General features: G+C 37.5%; 1 protein-coding gene across 4 annotated transcripts in view; it reads left to right on the plus strand.

Moving 5' to 3' along the window:
* DCLK1 (doublecortin like kinase 1) overlaps positions 1-21,054 on the plus strand; it is a 244,698-nt gene that overhangs the window by 128,179 nt on the left and 95,465 nt on the right. The gene's annotated exons all lie outside the window — the stretch shown is intronic.

Here is a 21,054-nt window from a genome sequence, read left to right on the forward strand (position 1 = left end):
TGTCTACCTTCACTGTGTATTCCTAAATTATGAACTATAGCAATGAGAAAAAGCTACAAGCTTTGCACATTTAGGGAAAAAAAAAAGAGCTACCAGTTAAATCTAGGTTTTGTGTAAAGAAAGACTCAGCAAAGGTTTTATTCCCCCCACACTCTTTCTCAGTCCAGGCTATGTCTGCAATTCTTTGGTATCAACTCCTTTTGTCTTTTTTCAAAATATCGAAGTTGTGAAAAGACAGGTCACTGGGGCAGAATAAAATTTTGTTACAGCAGTAACTACTTCCTGGTCATCTGTGCTTGTATAACTTCACAACTTCGTCACTATTTTCTGATGTACATTCAAAATGAAAGATGATGCAATTGTATTTCCCTAACCTGTGGAACTGGAGCACTTCTTGGTTTAGCTGGATCCAGCACAATGTTCCGTAAGCTTGTATAGGAATAGAAAAATCTGGTTTGTTCAGTGCTTGTATCATGAGGTGAAAGACAAACCTAAAAAGCAGGTATTTGCTACTGAAGAAGGGAATGTTATTTTGTATCAGTTTACAGACCAAAGCAAGCACGCATTATATGTTGCTCTAGAGGACTTTATAATATGGAAACAAAAATCAAATTGTGCACTAGATTTGCTCCTTCCAATAATGAAATATGGTGCAGTCGCCTCTAAGGTAAAATGCAAAGGTAATTCTCGCCAACTTTAGGATAGATATTAAAAGTCTAAGGGGGGGCGTACTTGGGCAGCAGGGAAGTGGCCCCGGTGAGAATATGGCCAGCACTGCAGTCCTTGCCGTTCAGAGGAGAGCCAGCTGAGTTTTAATTGAATGCATAGTCAGGATTCAGTTTTGTATCTTATCTGAAAGATGACACTTGCCACTTCTCACCGTTCTCCTCACCGAATCCTGTGGCACTTTTTCCAGAGCTGACTAAAGGACAGGTGCTGACAAGAGACTTGTCTAAATCCCTTTTTGAAGTATATAGCTCTTTTTTGGAGGTCTCATGTCAAAGTACAGACATAGCCCAGCTCTGCCTAGTCTTTATTTGTCTGATATATCATCATCTCTGCAGGTAAGCAGTATCTTTCTCTGGAACATTTGTGCTTAAACCTATATTATGCTGAGTCAAAATAAAAAAATAAGCTGAAACTCAAGGTTGAGAATATAACTTTACCAACGTGTTTGGTATTTGTTTTTCTAGTAGGTAGAGCTGCAGTGAATATTAACTGTTTTGACAGCAGGAGCTAATAGAAGAAAATCAGATCCAAACTATATTTCTAATTTATTTGCAGAGCGTGCATCATCTTTGCTGTGCGTTTTTGGGGAAGTTCGGTATCAGAAAATTTGTTCAAACAGCTTGCAATTAACAGCTGTTGTGCTGGCTGACATAGGTCCAGTCAGCCTTCCCTGAGGTCTCAAGTTGTCACAGTAACAGGAGCAAGATTTGGCGGGAGGCGGGAGGGTGAGGGGGGGAGAAAAGCAAGTGAGCTTTTAGCTCATTTTCCTTGGAGAATGAAGCTTGTGTGATCACACTGTGTATATGTGTGTACCTCATAGTTAATCTAAGAACATTAAAATTATTAGTCCAACTTGGAAAGCTTGTCTCTGCTTCCCTGGAAAGCAGCTTGAAGCATCACTGTGCAATCTCTATCACTGCATCTCTCCAGTGTTTCCCAATTTCACCCAGATGATGAGAATAACAGTTGTGGTAGTGCAGCTTAAGCTATTAGAAAAGCAGAAATTGAAGGTGGGAAAGAAAAGAACACAAAATAAATATTTAAACCATTAAGGTTCTGGTCTTTTTGGTGAAAAGGAATAATTTATCAGGGAGAAAGGGTGGTATTATTCTACAGTCTGGATTCAGAGTTCCTGACACTAGAAGTGTGAGGTAAATTTCTGGGACTGACAAATCTATCACCTATACTGGGAATCATCTTAGCTGTTAAATATCAAGAGAGTTGGCACCTACAACTGAGCCAGTCCCACTAGTCCCTTTCTCAGTCAGTGGAACGTAGTCGATACATCCTCTCAGTCAACAGTAGATGTTTAAAACAGGTCAGATGAATTGTACTCCAGTAATGCCTGTTTTGCTTTTAAAGGATATCTACAGGCCTGGCTTAGATGTTCTTATCTGCATTGTGTTTATCTAAAGCCATTGAAATAACTTTTAAGGTAAGATGAATTCCACCCCATCTATGTGGAAAAAGGACTACAGATATCTCAGTCTGCACTGCTCCTAGTCAGCTTTCTTTATACAGTTGCCATAGCTTGCTCTGAGTAAAGGATAGGACCTGCTTAAAGCCATAGAATCAGAAACTTAGAGTGAATCAATCTCCCTGTCTAAGTGTGGGATTAACATTACTTGTTCCATTTCTGACAGATACTTGTCCAAGCTGCTGCTTAAAAGCTTCTGATAATGAAGATTCTGCAACCTCCTGAGACATTCTGTTATAAACTCTCCTCACCATTTTTCTGCTATCTTACCCAAGGTTGCCTTGCTGTAAATGAAACCCAGTACTACTGCTCTTCTATCCATGGACATGGGAAACAAATGATTTCCTTTTTCTTTGAAAAATCTTTGGACTGCTATGAACCCAATCAATTTTCTCTTCCTTAGGATTAACAAATAATTCAAGCTTTCATTGTTTTGACTACAGGATCAAACTTATCCTTGAAACAGAGGATATGCTCCCTTTTTGTATTATCTCCCTTCCCTGTTTTATGTCTTTTGGGAAGAGGCATCACATATCCCCTTGGCAATCAATTGAGAAAACTCTTTTAATTAGGGACCCATCAAAGAGCATAATAAGCAGTCAGCACCATACAGTGCATTTTAGTCTCTCTTCCTTGATGGTAAAATATACAGATGGTTTTCATATTAAACACACTGTTTATCACATGAAATACAGGATCAGTAGACGTCACTATCATCCTTTCTAGGATTCATTTCCATACCTGACCTAATTGTTAGATATAACAGCCATATACATTTGCATGAGTAGAAGTGCAGATGGGACAAGAAAATGCATGGGAATGACCATAAGGTTAAGAAGTAAATACTCTTTGTCAAACATCAGTGGTGATGCTGGGTTCATGGAAAGTTTTTTGAGGGGAATTCTAAGCACAAAAAATCATGTTAATGAAAGATACATTACATCAGACAGCTTGTAAGATGAAAATTTCCTTAGCTTAGGATATGGCAGTGGCTGCTGCAGGCATTGTTAGCTTGTAGTTCTGGGGACTTTCCCAGAAATTCCAGGTTTGCTCTGATTGATGGCAATTCAGTTTTCAAATAAGAGAAGTCATCAGAGGATGCATTTCTATAGCCCCCATTTGCACGTTGGCAGAGATTAGGATTTAAGGGCCACATCCATAAAAGTATTTGCAATCAGCTATTATTTAGACATCTAGTTAGGATTTGAGAATACAAGTAACTCAAGAAACTGGCCGTAAATGGGAACATCTCCTTGGCTTAAACAAAGACTTCTTTCTTAGCACTGTAAAGTATGAGAGTTTTTGAGATTGGCAATATCAAAATTAAATTTCAAAACATTAAATTATTTTTATGTTTTGTTAGTGTTGGCTGAGTGCTTTGAAAGCTTAGAGTCACACAGTCTAACTCCTAGCTATGACAGACTTCATCACATACTGAGATGCATCATGTAAAAACGCTGCATTAAAGACAGACCAAATTCAGTTTCTGCCTCCAAGCAGAGCGTAACCAATATAGAATGTCTGGATGTAAAAACAACTTCAAATCACTTGTCAAGAGCACATATTACTGTTATGGAAACAGTGATGAGAATGACTCTCTTCTAGGGGAAAACTAAGACTGGAATCTTTGAAACCTCATTTCGCTCCGGCTTGCTGGCCTGTGTTAGTCCTCAGCTCAGCATCTCTGTGCCAGCAGTTTTAGTGCATCATCTTGCCAGCAGCAGACAGCTTGCCAGGAAAATCTGAATCCTGTAGTGTCTGCACACGTGCGTGTGCATGGAGGCATGCACGCACATCTGATTCAATAACTTTGGTTAAGGCCAGGAGTATCGTGTTTATCCCTGCTAATAACTGTCAGGTTTCTCTAACCTTGATTATTCTGTCCTTCCTAAAAGATGGAGAAAGGGGAAATCAGTTATAGTGCTCAGCTGCCCTGTTTTATAGGACAAAGACTGATGTACTAAGGATTTTTTGGCCGGACTTATGAGTGGAGAGGATGCTGGCTGACTTACTCTGCCCTCATCAAAAGCTCATGCTTTGGCAGTGGGAAAATAATGGTGGGTTCTAGGGACTTTGAGATACAACTTTGCTTTCAACAGAGGCATAAATATAAAGTGTTCCAGTGTGGTGTGATATTTTCAAATGTCAACAACTGCTGGGCCTTAGAGACAGATATTCTGTGTACGAGGCAGAAGACAAACTAAGGCACGGGAGAGAGATCGCCAGGCTGTATATACCATTTAAACTAATTGTTCGGAGAGAGCAAAATGAAAGAAGCTTGCTTTCCTGTGGATTTCCATCCAGTGCCTCCTTTATTTCCTCCTGCAAGACTTCCAGTTTCATCTCCACCTCATCTCCGTGTCTTGGACAATCCCACAGTTCCCTACCTCCTTCCCTCTGGATTCTTGAGTGCTTCTTTTCCACTTGCCTTTCTCGCAGTAAGGACATTAGTGGGGTGTCTCTTTTATGCAGCAGGGTGACAGTTCCACAGTTTTAAGAAAGCTGATAGGAGTATCACTGAGATCACCGCTAGCTTTGTCCAGCTTGGTGGAAGATCTCTGACAGGTTTCAGAGTTGTCTGGGGAGAAGTGGCAGGCGTTGTGCAGACAGACAGACAGAGGGTGATGAGAAAAGGCCTGTTTCCTTGGGAAGCTGTACTAAAAACATCTCTCCCTTGTGCGAGGCTCGGATCTGGCTGTGGGGAAGTACACGGCCGTATGGTAGTGTATGGCTGACTTACTTGTTTTGCGGCATTAAACATACCTTCAATTACAACGTACCCTTAAAAAGAGCATCGTAACCTGCAGTAAAATATTAAGAACAGACTGTCTTCATGATTATTAGGTAGTTGTTATTATAATATCTAGAGCGTTCTATTAAATAAAATCTGTAGTAACACTTGAGTCAAATGAGTTGCTTGCATAAAAAATGTATTCACAGAACTGGGGCTTTTTCCTGCTCAGGATTTCTCTTTTAACATTCTGTCTTTTTTGTAGATATGTTCTTGATTATGTAAGCCTATTTCTTTATCTGGTGTCTGCAAGCTATTTGCTTTGACTATTCTCAGTTCTGCCTCACAGGTTTACTTATTTGAGACATTGCTGCTCATCTTTCTGTCCAAGTGTATATTGCAGTGAAAGTTTGGTCACTTCAATCATAAACTTTTGCTCCCCCAACTGACAGATTTATAACCAGGACTAAGGGCATTAGAGCTTTCAGGAAGATTACCTACATACTTACCAGTCCAGACTTACCCTGCAGTCCTTCTCTCTTCTTTCCCTTTCCCCACCTGCTCACCATACATGCATGTGTATTTGCACAGTTAGCACTTTTCATCAATATTTCTATGAAACGTTTTTTCTACACTCTGCATATATGTATAGCTGGAAAAATCTTGATCACCTAAAACTTATAAAGCAGTAACTCATTAAAACTAGCCAAACAGTAAGGCTCCAGTTGATGCTAATTCACTGTGTACATTGAACCAAATGTTCTTCAATATGTTTTTTGTGTTACTTGCTTTCTCTGATATCAGTTAAAAATAGCATAAATGAAACATCATCCAATAAATCAGAGCTGGTGGAAATTCCCACTTTATTTGCGTAAAGACGTTTGAATATTCATATTCCTTGGACATTTTTCAAAGATAAAATTGATTTTGAATTTAAAAAGTACTGAAACCTCTGGGCTTCAAAATATCAAGTATTTCTAAATAATATTGCATATTAATTAAATTGTCTTTTTATTGAGAATTTATAACTTAAAAATTTTGTCCTGTTACAAACAAAAGAAAAAATGTTATTAAACATTATCAATATTATCTTATATACTGGAGCTTTTACTCATAGCAGTAATATTTTGATATGTAGTTAATAACAGACTAGGCAGAATGTATTTATTTTTATTGTCTTGTATAGTTTGATCTTTTTGTTATTTTATTTTTGTGTTGTAATTTCTTGAACTTAATCTTGCCAGGGAAATATTTAGATTATTCAGATTGGTTCAGGAAAAGGAGTTTTTATTTAGAGCAAAGTTTTTAGCTAGTTTCCAAAAAAGGTAAGCATCCCAATTGTATATCTAAATGCAAAGAGTGCAATTCCAATTTTAATGATGAGTTTTATAAACAAACTTGCAGTGTTGTGTGAGTAACATACAAATTTAGTAGATATAAGGATAGATCACCATATTGTTCTGTGGGCAGCTGAGTTATTAATATGACTGTCTAGTATCTCCTCTTTTGTGCAAGTTGCTTTATTTTACAGCCCTTGAGCATGGTCCGTTCAAGACCGTAGATTGAGTTTCTATGTTCTCTCTGTACCATCAGAAAGACGATGGCTTTCAAATATGTCAACCTTCTTTGAATATTTTTTAGGAGAGACTTTCATTTATTATTTGCTGTTAGACTTGCAGTGAAGATGGAAGCAACAGAAGGTAGCTGTGTATTATAACTCCCTCCTCCAAGGCTGTTACGTACTTCAGTGAAGGAGTTTAACTTCAGGGTACTTAGAGACTACCTCTTCCCCTTGTTTGTCTGTGTACTTTCCCTCATCTTGTTAATTAGCTTGGTGAAATGCAGTATAACATTTCAGTAATCTTGGCTGGTATATTCACATTTGTATTTTTCGCAGTTTGCAGATCCTTCCCAATGCTAGGAAACACTAAGATCTGACTTATTCCTGAAAAGATGTACCCTGTTGTCTGTTCCAGGAGGTCCTTTGACTGAGCAGTGAAAATCTTATTTTCTTCCATTAGCATGAGTTTGTATGAGGCATCTTAGGGATGAGTAGTTCTTGCTGTGACAGTGCTTTGTTACTGAGTTTGAGAACCTGAATGAAGTGTACTGTCTACTAAACTACATTAAAATGTGCCCTGGAGACCTGCCTGTTTATTGGTTAGTATTCATCGTATCAGAGATTTTGCACAGAGATGAGAATCTACCCATCCTTAATAAATTGAGATTAACTTGTTAAATTTCACCACCATGTTTTTCTGCTTCTCCTCCCAGACAGAGGCCCTCTACCTGCAGACTGTCAGAAATCTTGAGTAAATGTGCCCACGCCTTCGTAAGGCTGCGGGTGTGCACAGATTCGCTTATACTAGAAAGATCTTTTGAAAAGAGAATAAGAATAATTACTCAAAATCCATAATTCATTAGCTTTTAGAAAGCAGAAACTTTCTGAAGGCATATGAAGAAAATGTATTCAGCCTTAATATTCATTAAAGACTTTTTTTTTTTAAGCTTATCAAACACGAACCCCAGTACACCAGCTGAGAGAGAGAGTCAAAAACTATGTGGATAATATTTCGAAGCAGTAAAATCAGAAACTGAGTACATCAGTGACAGGTGTTTGATTCATACATATTTAGTTAGATGCTGTATATACAGGCACAAATATATTAAGTATAAAGGGTTTTACCATCCAAGAAATATATCCAGTACAAGACCTCTGTATAATGGCTGTGCTGGTCTGCACGGCAAACATCATCTCTTAGGGTATATTCTGGAGTACTGGTTCAGTGCTATGATTTTTAAAATAAACCCACAGAAATTTCGCATTTACAAATTCAAGATGATATCTGACACTTCCGGTTGCTTCTGTAAACAGTTACTTTCAAATAAACTTTTTTTCGTAGCATAGCTCACTGCAGGAGGACTGTATGCTAATATTATGCAAAAAGTAATCTGAGGCTGAGTAATCATTAGGAAGTCTCATGTTGCCATGGAACTGAACACCCGTAGGTGGTAGGTCATGGAGCTGCGATTTGGGTTCTTTTATTCTTCAGTCGCAGCTTTTTAAAATTTTATTCCAAAGGAATCGTAACACTCGTTTTTTCTTAGGGAAAAAATCTTGTAAGGACTTAAAATTGATTGAAGCGGTAGGGGAACTGACCTGAGATCTCTTTCTTTTAGCTGAAGGACCTGGGTCAAGGAAAGTGTTTGCCAGATTGCTACTTACTACTGAGTGGAGGGGGGTTAGAAGACAAAGGATTTCAGATCTCTTAGTTTGTTCTGTTATTCTGAAATAGGAAAGAGAAATCTTTCACAGCTACTTAGAACTGTGTTGCCTAGCAAAAAAAAAAAAGACTTAGAGAGCAAGACAGTTTCTGATGAAGACTCAATATCTAGGATGGAAAAAATCACGCAGGAAAACAAATTTCATGAAGCTTTATTAAAATGTTTTCTGCCTCTAATTTTACATGCTCTTTCTGTTTTACAAACATTAATGTCTGCAGAACAGGTGACGAGAAAATGCGAAAGACTGATTTTTGAGTAGCAGTCCCTGTACTGCAGGCCTGGAGGACAGCATATATTGCTGTCTGCTTTAAATAAAAAGAATTGGTTTGATCTTGGGAAGTAGAGAGCAGGAAGCCTAAACTTGGGATCAGATAAATTGCTTGAAATTATCATTAAAAATAGAATTCTTAAATTCATACATGAACATTTAATAATGAAGACAAACCCACATAAATAAAACAGGATTGATTTTTGTTAAAATCGCTTTGGGGAGAACAGTTCTCCTGAGATCTGCTGGGTGTCTACTGGGATCACAGCTCAGACTGGATATAGGTAGACAGCTGTGTAATTTTTACCAGAGGGAGAAATACTAATACGTTATGAGAAGCTTTAAACTTCCTAGATGCAGGTTACAGAAGAAATGCTGCTAATACTAGCTGGGAACATTTATTCCATTTGTGAAAGCCAACAGATTTCTGTAGTAAACCTATAATACATAACATTATTTTAGATTTAGTACTGTTAATAATAAAGGTATTATAAAAAGCTGTCTGAGAAAAAAGCATTAGATATTGTAATCATATGTTGATTTCATTTACTTTGAATAGAACATTAAAGAAAACCAAAACAGTCCAGCAATTAAGAATTTTATTTGTAAAGAGAATATTTTGAAAATTAGTCAGTAACGTCCACTGGACTTATGAGCTTCGGTACTTGAATATAGAGGAGGTTTGGAATATCTTTAAATCAGAGGCCCAAAAGCTATCTCAGGTTTACATCCATCCAAAGGAAAAAATAGCAGTTAAGGCTGCAAACTTAACTGACAGAAAATAGCCTAAAAAGCATTGGTCAGCAAAGAAGTTTGTACAGCAAAACCTAGACATGAAAATGTAGGCTTAAAGTAACATTTGCCAAAATCGAGCTAATTTTGACCTTGCAAAGGAAATCAAATTTGATAAAAGTTTTAGCCATATGAGGGGGTAAAAGAAATCATGAAGTGAAGATGCAGTGCAGTAAAGACAGAGCTACTATTTCAATATTTTGCTTCTGTATTCGGAAAAAATGAACTGTCTCATGAGAGAAGAGCACACTGTCTAATGAGAATATATGGAGAAATGAAAATTACAATCCCAAAAGTGAATGCAAGAGTTAAGTCAGCGGCAAAATACATCTTGTTGTACAGGGAAGACCTGTCATTTTTGAGGAAAATACAAGTTCGTATACACTATTAAGATACAGAGTAAGCAGCAGGATCCTAATGCTGTACATCCTCCTGTAAAGCAGAAGAAAATGATATTGGTAAAGATTGTCTGTCATTTCTTTACAGATCCATTTTCATACAGTCAAAAAAATAGGCTTTTTGAGTTTTCAGGTGGGATATCGGCCTTATGAACCAACTCACCTAAAAAACTGAAAAAACTCTGAACAATCTCCAAAGTGTGCAATGTGGTACAGAATGAAAGATGGTCTCATAGACCTTCTGAGTCTATTTCCAGCCTAACGTACATCTTTCAGTCTGCAATTATTTAAAATTTCTCAGTAGAAAAAAAAAAATTACGGAGACTTCACATACCTCAGTACGTATTTTGGTTTTTAGCAGATGTTCTTAGTAAAGCCACATTTTCCTAATAACCCACTGTTAGCCTATTGCCAGGATGACTCAGCCTGTTTACTTCAGTTTTATCTAAATAATCATAGCAAAATTTAATTTTGCTGGTCTGAGCCAGATAGTGTCAAGGAGAACACATATTAGAAGCAGAAGATATCTAGGGATTACGTCAGTGTCCGGTAGTTCTGCATATGTTTTAACATAGGAAGCTAATTTCTGGATTTTCTGATGATAGGTAAAGCAATGTTGCAGTTCGTCCTCTGCAGTTGAAAACAGCAGTGCCACAGTAGGGGTAGAAGAAGCAAAAATGTGGGTGGGCTGGCAGTTGGATGGAGCTGTAGATGGCAGACAGGTTTTGTTGCATAAGTTTCAGCACAACTCAGTGTGTAAGGCATGTGTTTGCAGGTACGAATGCTTTTTTAATTAATTTTGCACTGTAAAGGGGTTTTGCTTTAGTAGGTGTGCTGTATTTGTGTGTGGTGTATGAGGATTTTGTTCGTAAAAATGTAAAAATACACTGTTGAGACGCTCTGTATGATAATGCATTTATGTGAATCTTTTGCCTTATTTCCTGTGTCTGTTCATAGACACCTTTGGCTATGGGTGACTTTGATATTTTTCTTGTTTCACAGCTGAATGTTTTTTTCTTGTTTATATGAAAATCTAGCAAAAACAAAAAAAAATTAATATTTGACATTTTAGGTATTTTTCTTGTTTTCTTAAGGGCATGGAGAGCAATGTTCCTATTTTAAATAGCCACCGGAAAGCCAGGTGGTTTTAGACAGCATCATTTTATGTTTTTCTTCTTTAAGGATCGTTGCTTAGTAACTTTCAATACCCTTATGATAGGCAGATTTGAGGCATTAAATGGAAAAATCAGTCTGTAATATTCTGAATTCCTTGAGGTACATTAAGTAAGCTTGTTTACTGCAAGAGAGGCACTGTATGCATATTTAACTCCTTTAAAACCAAACCTTCCGGCAGCGGACACTTACATAACAGCATGTGTTTAAATGGAACAAAAATATGGCTGTTATAATTTCTGCTCTGTTTTTCAACAATGTTTTGAAAGTTTCCTCTCCTTTTCCTACCTACCTTTTCCTACAAGCAGTCCGCACCAACCTACATGTTTCTGCCAACCAGAATCAAATTCAGACCAGTTACACAGGTGTGTTTTGGGGTAATTGCATTGTTTCGGATGAGCGTGTGATTGTATTGGTGGATTGGACTAGTTTTGGATACAGCTCTTCATAGAGAAGACAGAGAAGAGGTGTGAAGAGAAGCTACAACTTTTTTTTTTTCCTGTGATATAGCACTGTATTTTAAATGGACAGATGTTTGGTAAAGGACAATATGAGAGGAAAAACTGCAAGAAATGCAGAGTAAACATGCCAGTGTTTTCATAGTAAGTATCATAGGTACACATGAAGATAGCACAGAATGTCCACCACTTTTGACAGGGTTGCAAGGGACCTAATATTTGTGTTATAGGCAAATTTATAATTAGCCTAAAATCCAACATATTGAATGAGCTATACTGGATACCAAAACCAATGACTTCCTACTAGGCTAAAATAATCTGCTTCTTACTGGCACTAATCCACATTTCCCACCTCCAAAACAAGTGCCGTGATATTATGTGTGTAGGAATGCAAGATTCCTGAAACCAAAGAGATGGGAAGCAAGGAGGCGTATGTGTCTGCAGGCTGCTAATAAGGACATATATCAGAGCAGAAAGAGCACTGCCATTCAGCTACCTGTTTAAGTTAGTGCCCTAGCCAGTCGGTAAAGGGATGAGGTGCCCACACTCGCAGTCCTGCTTGCCCGCCCTGTCCCACTGGCTGGCATGGACATGTCCCTTTACAGCTTGCCACCCAGGTGAGCTCCACTCTTGGCAACCTGCCTCAGCTCTGTGAATCCACTTCAAGAGTGGAGGAACCTTAAACTTTGGAAATGAGGATCCAGCCCTAAGCATTTTCGTCCTTTTTCCAGTCACTTTTATAAATTGGAATGCAATAGGCCTAGCACCTTAGTCATGTCAGTACATTCAAATTTGTATTTATAGATATCTTTGTCCTTATTATCAATTAATTTAGCCTAGTCATTTTACAAACATTCAGTCTTCAGTTAGCACAATGCTTGTTTTTTTTAGTGATGCAAAGACAAGAGAAATTTCCCATTGATAGACACTAGGCTTTTCAGCGTCTGATTGATAAAGAGAACTTAGGGTCCCTTTTACTACTTTAAACTGATAAAAACAATTTCCCTTGCACTATGTGAATTAAATATTTTTATATAAATTCTTAAAACTGTTTCTAGAATTTCAAAATCTTCCATTTATTTCTTATTTTTCTGAGTCAGACTGCCTTGTTAGCAATCCTTTGTGAGCCTATATCAAATTTGAACTAATTTCTATGCAAAACACAAATTAAGTAGAAAACTGTAATTTGTAAATGAGATAGGAATGACCATCTTACAAATTACATTACCAGATCTTGTCAACAGTGTCACCACAGCAATCAGTTAATGATTTCTGCAACTCGCTGCAGCATTAACATTACCAAGGAGGATTTCAATACAAGAGGAGTCTGGGCAGCTAAAGTTGTACAGATAATCCAAAAATCTGTTACAGGCAGTTTGAGGAAACTTGTGCCCAATCATGGAAAAAAGAAAATAGAAAGTATCAAAACCTAACACATGTAGTGTAAGTATTTTTCCTCCTGTTATGCCTTATGTTATTTAAATATTTAACTCACTGTTCATCTCCCTGTTTACACCTAGAATTTCTAGAGTCTAGGTCAGGTTGAAAGATGTAGTTTGCATTTTAATTTCAAGGCTCTTTTGGCACTAATAGTGTTTGGCCTTGCTAGTGACAAACAATTCTTGCTGCGTTATGCCTGTGTTTGATAGCTGGTCTGAAAAGCGAAGTAGCGTCTGCAGTAGCAATGCTTTTATCAGTTATTGTCAGGGTTTGTACTTTCATAAAGCTATTGAAGAGTTGATAACATCAGCAGAAATGTTTACAGGAACCATAGTTATTTATGAGCTGCAGTGCTGAACATCTTATCAGTTAGTGTTTCTCTGGACTCCAGGGCTGTTCTAAAATGTTTTCAAGCTCAAATGCCCCAAGGACATGCGTTGTTTTTTCTTTTCTGTCATCTCAGTCCTTTTCTGTGGTTTCTTCATTAAGTGTAGCTTCCTCAGCCCCAACGTTTGATTCTAGCTGAGGCCAAAGTGATTAAGACCTTTTGCAGGGGTGGAGGTATAGTTTTCTAGCTAAAAGAAGAGATTCCTTGATACTATGGATTTCTTTGTTGTATTAGTGATGAATCCAGCTTTGTTACGAGGTTTTCCATTGCCTGGGTTTTTATTATATTGAGCTCCAATATAATTTACATTGCATTGTGCTTTAACAGCTTTCAACTTTTAGTGAGGTAGAATATTGAGTACTTCCTTTTCCTACTTCCATGATGCCTTTATTTTCCGCTCTGAATTTGATCCAGGTGCTCATTAAGTATTGGTAACTCCTTACAGATGACAGGCACTTACTAATGGAGATGCAGCTATATAGCTAGAATTGATTGTAGTACAGAAAGTACGATAGGACTTCTTTGAGTTGTTTAATGTAAAAGTAACTTGTGTATATGAGTAGAATGCTAAATAGGAACTAGTATGAGTTCAAGTGGGATATTCATAAATACTCTTTAGGTTCTTAAAGAGAAGGACAAATGCTTCCAGTCTGACACTGTGCCAGGTTAATTGTTTCAAGTTCTTCTGTATGAATTGATATGAAAGAGCACAGAGACCTTGCAGATTATGGTCTTCATCGCAGTCCCTTTCACACCATTCATCAAGAATGAATTCCGGTTGAATTCATAAGGCTGGAAATAGATAGATCTTGTTGAAGTTGGAGAGCTGAATAAGGAGGTTCATTAGTTATTATCAAGAAAAGAGAGGCATGTATATTAGCAATAAGTAGAAGCTGTTTCAGGGGTTGTTCTTTACCAGCTTGTTGGCAACTGAAAGATTCTGAGTTGGAAGCTCCATGGGTGGATATTTGCTCAAATGGTATTGCTGCAGTTGGGTGTAAGTGAGGATTCCACTTTAAAGCAGGTGCATTTTCTCCATAAGGCTACTGGGGTTTTGGTAGTTTGGGGGGAATTTTGCTCTTTGGTATTTTTTTGTCTGTGTAGTGTAGTCCAGCAGTCTTTTCTTCCAGCAAATCTTTCATCTGGAAGATTTCCAAAAGTGCTTGCATTTTCATAACTCCTATTTCAAATTATAGGTACTATGTACTGTAAGCAACTTGCATAGTTCTTGTTGATGTCCTCAAATATTACCTTGTGGGTTTTTTTTTTTGTCACTGGAACCTATAAAGGGTCTCTAAGCTCTCAAAATGGAGGCCTTGTTGGATGGTGAAGGACCAGCTTTCTGTGATGTATACTACATTGCAATAGCTATATACATGTGCACATTTCTGCTTTCTTAAGAGTCCAAGCTTGTGATGCATTCTGCTTATGTGGCAAGTTTAGAAAATAAGTCATTTGTGGATACAATTTGATAAAGAATGTCCCGTATTAATATGACTATGTTAGCATGTTATGTATGGCAGATTTCCAAATAAAGAGTTTCTCTCCTCTACAGATCACAGGGAGAATTTCAATATATGCTTACTTTAAAATCATAGAATTGATACTTTCTGAATAATTTTAGTACAGACTTTGACTTTAAATGTCTCAGGAGCTCCTGCCTGTCTTACTGAACAGCTCTTAACGTCAGCTGCTTTTTCACAAGTGTTTCGTAAGTATTCCTTGCTTTGGTGCCCTGTTTCCCCCATGTTTTCCAGAGCTCTCCTGTCCTCTCCTCCCACACACATATGAAATGTCCTTCTTGAAATTATCCATAAGTCTTCTAACTTCTCTTTCAAATCCTTCTTCAGTGATGTTACTTGTCTTTCTTCTGGTGAACCTTGTCATGTAGATAGAGGGACAGGCACCTGGAACTAGTTGATGTGTAGATTAGGAGAAGTTGCATTTTTTTTCCTTATTTTTAAATAACCTATGTGAACATTTTTCAAACTATTGAAAGCTGCTTCTGTGTTTTTATCTCCCTTGTAGGGAGTATTTCTTGATGTTCCACCAACTTCACCATGTCCTTTTAATGACAGGGACATTTTAAAATACCATTGTTCACCCCCACCTGACATGATCAGGGCAGTTCCTATTTTGGGGCTCCTTACAAATTTAGGCAAACGTCAGCAATCCAGTTACATACAGGCTTTTTCATATCTGTAATTGCAGAAAGCTGACAGGAAGCAAAGGGAAATGACTGAGTGGTCTGCTCAATTTTCCATAAACATTTCCATAAACATTTCCAAAAAAAGTCCATCACATTTATCCCATGTGTTAGTCCTTCAGTCCAAGTTTGGGGAAATGATGATCTATATAACATATATGGGACATCTGAACACAGTTCTGCATGATTCTTTCTGGCCATTGTAATGCTTCTTTCCCTTACTCACACATTCCTCGGCACAAAGATCCCATGTTTTTGTGTGAATGCTTAGCACCTCATATATCTGGAAGCAACTGCAGTAAACTAGTAAGCACTTAGATGTGTGTTCAACATTATTCTCAGGCCTCCATGATGAGATCTGACGCAGCAAGCCTTCATGCTTTGAGAAAAGAAGTGAGGAAAAAAAGAATCATCCCAAAACACAGTTTTTAAAAGTTTGAGTTCATTCCTCTCACTGCAGCATGCACTTGTGCATTTATCAGTAAAAGTAGCATTGCTGTCAGGCCTTCCACTCTGGAAGTGTTTAGATGCCACATACTGTCTACGATGTAAACGTCTAGCTAGGCAGAATATGTGAGTGCCACCATTGCTAGCTTAGCTGGTTGGCCTCATTTTCTCTGGAGTTGCCTGCAAGCCCAGTGACAAAGAAGGAAAGAAGAAACAAAACAAAACAGTAATATCTATCTCCTGGGTATTTCAAAGCCATACAGCACTAATTAAGATCTCGGACTTAAACATCTGGTACTTGGGGATGTGAAATAGTACGTAGACTAGTTAGAAACCATAACTTGCCAGATAAACAGTGGCAAAACAAAAACATATTTGTCCAGGGCTCGTTAACTCAGATGTTAGTGATATTTTGTTTGAATAGGTGTCATCACATACATCTGAAAACAATCATTTATTTTGCTAGCAGTTGCATATTTTAGCCATGTTATTTTGTCAGACACTTCTGTTGTAAGATGACAAGAGATTATCAAATGTGATTCAACAATTGCTAATGTGCTTTATGCACTATCCTGTAGAAATTTCAAGCTGCCCCTACTTAGAATATAACTCTTCACTCAGCAGCAAACTGTGTCCCATCTTTGCTGGCTTACCTTTTTACAGGACAGGGAATGATTCATATTGCTGAGAGAAGCCAGTGAGAAGCCATAAGAGCTTGAAGCTCAAGAAATTTCATGCTGATATTTTTCTGTCTTTTGTACTCTGTCTTTTTGTACTTTTGAAATATCTCCAAATGAATCAATTAGTGCACTTGTTTTCTCCTATCCTCATATTGTAACCAGCTGACTGGTAGTGTGTGGTTTGTGATAGGGAAGGGTAGAAATAGAAATAATGTGTGGAAATAGCTAAAATTGGAATGTAATAAGAGCAGATAATTTATAAGGAGAGAGCTGAAAATACCTTCTGGATAGACGCATGTGTATGTGCATGCATAAATGGCAACAAAAATATAATAGCCAGTATACAGATTCTGTTGCTTAGGGATTTTATTCCTTTAATGATCTATCTGTTTTCACTTGCCATTTTCAGGCTTTTTTTTTAGATCAGAAGTAATTTCTTTCTTTACTGTTTGTTATCTGGTAAACTTTCATTATTTCTGAACAGCTATTTTATGTAAAGCACTTGTAAAAATCCAAATGAATGCTTTAAATAAAAAAATCCAAAAAGAAAAAAATCTCCAAATCCAAATATGTTAAAATAATATTGTGCAAATATTAAGCCAGTAAAGCTCCCAAATGTTAGGAAATTCAGAAGTTAAGATTGCCTGTAGAACTCCATTTTCCTTCCCCATTTTCTGGCTCCCTCAAGACTTCAGCATGCCTCTTTTCTCCTTCTCCTGCTATCCTTTGAAGGGCTGCACTGAGAGTCTCCCAGCTCTCCTTTCCTTGCCTGGAGTAGCTGTAGCCGATGGATGTCAGGAAGGGGAACTGGAGAGAAGTTCCCCCTTCTCCCATGACAGCTCTACCTAGGAGGTGCTCAGTGGCGACTGCGCACTAGAACACATGTGACCATGAGGTCAGTGGGCAGAAGCTGCAGAGGAGCTGGGTCCTCCACAATGCAGGCAGGATCTTCTGAGAACACCCCTGTGAGGTCCTGAAGAAGTATTTTAATCACATGAAAACACTGTTAGAGGTTTGTATTCTGACCAGACTTTTGCTCTTTTCTGAAGCTGTGTAAATCTCATAGCTGGCATCAAGTCAATAGTTGAAGTGTAGAAACACTGAACTTCATCAGTGAGAAATTTTAAGAAATCAGATGTTTTCAGGTCTGTGCCAGCCTTGCTTCCTCTGATTTCTTTTAGCTAGTAATGTAACTCTTCCGTAACATTCACTAATTTTTGGTGATCAGCTGAAGATGTATAAATTGACTAAATCAGCCTGAGGACAGACAGACAGTTTGGAAGATTTCAGTCTACAGAGGTAAAATTTTCATAAAGTTTTATAAGCAACGAGTAAACAACATTTTATAATGGGAGGTATCAAGCAGCTTCAACGATATCGTTGAATTGCATGTTGAGTTGAAGTGAGCTGTAATGTTCCATTTAGTGTAATATCAATAATATGTTTTGCAGTAGGAAGGAGGGCTGGTGATGTGTTCCAGGCAATATTATACACGTGAGTTGCAGAAAAATGAAAGATCGTGGCACAAAACCTCTTACCTTTTGAATGTGGCAACATTGTAAATATGAGTCACAGAATGGAATAATTTAGTATTAGTGCATTTCTTGACATGCACTTCAATAAAATACAAAACTTTGAAAGTACTGTTCTCTTTTAAAAATATACCTTAAATAGTCTTACTAACTACAGCAGCAAATAAAACACTGAATGTTTTACATTGAGATATCTATTAAGCAGAGTACCCAGAGAGCAAGGTAACTGTGCTGTCTAGGATTTATCCTGCAGTTGTTAGCCTAAGAGTCTAAGTCCTCACAAAAGTCAGATATTCAGAGATGTCTGAAAATATAAATTGTGACCACAAAAACAAACAAAAAAATTGCAATAGAAGTCAGTGGACATCTCTTAGGCCAGTCAATTCTGTGAAGGTTTTCAAGCATTTTCAATGTGTTATCAAGACATACGAGCATGAGCTGGCTTTGGTAAAAATAAATAAATAAACACTTGTTGTAATAAAACATTTTATCTTCTATGACTTTAATTTACGGAGAGAAAGAAAATATGTTTTAGGTAGCTTGATGTTTTAGCTGTTCAAGAAAAGGTCATTTTAAAAGCAAGTTACACTGATGTCAGAAGCCTTTAGAAGATGTAGAAATAAGAAAAGAAGTTAGAACAGCTCCAAGCATGTTATTAAATCTGAGGCATGAAATAGAAAGCAATCTTGACATTTGTTTTTAAGCCAATAGACATGTTTGAACTGAAAAAATAAGTTACATCTGGCCCCCTGCTTAAATTTTCTTTAGTACCCCTTCTCCTCATAGTGCCAGCATATATAGTGTAACATGGTAGGCATTTGAAACAGTAAAAATGAACTCCTTGATGAAGAGAGACTGTTTTCTAACACAATAGGACTTTAGAGGATTCCTGTGGCAACCCAGCAGATTCAAAATAGCACTAATAGCACTCGAGAACTTTCTGCTCACAGTTTTCTTAACTGGTATTCAGACATATAAAGGACCCGTCTCTCTCATACACTGTGGCCTCCTCCTTTGCCTGAAAACCACCTTTCTTCCAGTTGCCGTTGTTGTCCTTCCCCCACGTGCTCTCGAATGCTCTTGTTTGTGATTGCTTCCTCTGTTCTCCAGCTGCAGGCCCAGTGTTGCATGTGTTTTTTCCAGCCTGTCAAAATCTGATTTCTCAAAGGTTCCTAACTGTCCCTTCCTTGCTGGATCACAAAGTCTTTCCTGCCCCCTTTTGCTCTTTGATCGCTTTGAGATTCTTCCCTGTTGGTCACAAACTCTGCCGTAACTTCTTTACAGATAACTCATGCATTTTTTTCCCCATTTCTCTTCCTACTCCATCACTATTTCAGTGTATCATTAAAAACAAAAACAAACAAAACCCCCTCCTACTCCTAGACAACAGGGGAGAGAGGTGATAGAATAAGCCTCAAGCTGTGACAAGATGCTGGTAGACGGTATTTTTGTTTCTAGCTGAGCCCTGGAGTTAAGGGTACACATGAATATTGTTCCTGAGTCCAAGATGCTGTGCCCTGGAAGTTCCCAGAGAATGCTGTTTCCTAGACGTGCTTCATCTTAAGAAATTGCTGACCTTTAGACCAAAATTATTCCGTGGAAATTTGATGCCACTTTCTTCTTACCGGTGGAAACTAATTTGTTGGAAGTAATTGTGAAACTGGAATTATCGAAAGCTGTATTTACATTAATGGGAGAAATCCTGTAGCACTCAGGTCTTTCAATTTTTTTTCCTGTCGTGATTCTTAAACTGAATTGCGTGTTTGTCATCTTATGTGTTTGAACTTTGGTGGTCTTACATTTATGGAGTGACCCGCAGAAATTCCTACCTATGCTGGTGGTACTGCTGTCAAACTCAAACAGAAACTTGATTACAAATCTGGAATATTTGGAGAGGGCAGACATTTAGACATTCACTTATATAAGACATATTTCCAAATTTCATTTTTTATATCCTGCTCAGAGTAAAAAAAGAAATAATCAGAACCCCATAATTGAAAAAAAACCTACAATATCGTTGCAGAAATATTCATAATGATTCATCTAAGGAAATACGGGAAAAATAGGAACTCTTGTTAGAAGCTTCCCATACAGCCAAAGACAATCCAAGAGGAAGATCATTAGCCAGTATATACTGTCATAGTCCCTTGGTGATAACTCAACTAAAATCAAGTTATAAAGCTGAGAATGAGCACTGAAGTGTGCTTCACTAAACATCTGCTGTTTTAAAAAAAATGCACTAAAAATATTTGGAGAGTGAAATAAACTTTGCAAAAAGTCTGTGTTCTGTTGCTTTCTGTTTTAAGACATTTAACCCTCTAAACCATATATGTAAAGATAAAAATGTATCAGGGTCATTTAATTACATAAATCATAAAAATGAAGATGAAAGATTTTATATTAAAGAAAGGTTAACTATGTACAAATGAATTCAGCCAATTTATTTCAGGTAGTCAAAATGATGTACAGGCAGAAAGTTAGGGAAATTCCAAAGAAACGTGTGGAAGAAATAGGAACAGTTTTGTAAAATTGATGGGGAAAAAATTGGTAGGACTGGATTGCTTCTTGGCTTGTTTTTCTACCATGCTTTGAGAATAAACTGTCTTTACCGATGAATATGCTAAAAGGATCTTTCGCTGCAGCCTCTTTTATTTGCTTTCTGGAGTTTGAAGATGGAACACACAGCTCCTTTTTTTTCACGTGTTTCTTTAACAAAGCTGCAAAATTATTAAGATTTTGACCAGTAAACTTAGAGAAAAATTGCCTAGCTTAGGGAAGGTCAGGCTTCACTAAGGTTTCTCGTTACTGTGTGTACACAGCTATTCTTGCTGATAGTTTTTGAGGTGAGTCTCATAATATGAATCTAGGTCCTGTATAGGATAACATCTTAAATGAATTGATTAGTGTTCTTTACATGTAAGCTGAGACAAGGGAAAAACAGATGACTGTCCTTTGTCTCCTGTGTTGCTTAGTAGACTGTAGAATAAAGCCAATGGAGTTAAGTGAAGCATAAGGCTTCTACTTTATGTAGGTGTTCTCCACATCTATAG

The sequence above is a fragment of the Dromaius novaehollandiae genome, chromosome 1 (genome assembly GCF_036370855.1).
Source record: "Dromaius novaehollandiae isolate bDroNov1 chromosome 1, bDroNov1.hap1, whole genome shotgun sequence".
In the NCBI taxonomy this organism is placed as follows: Eukaryota; Metazoa; Chordata; class Aves; order Casuariiformes; family Dromaiidae; genus Dromaius; species Dromaius novaehollandiae.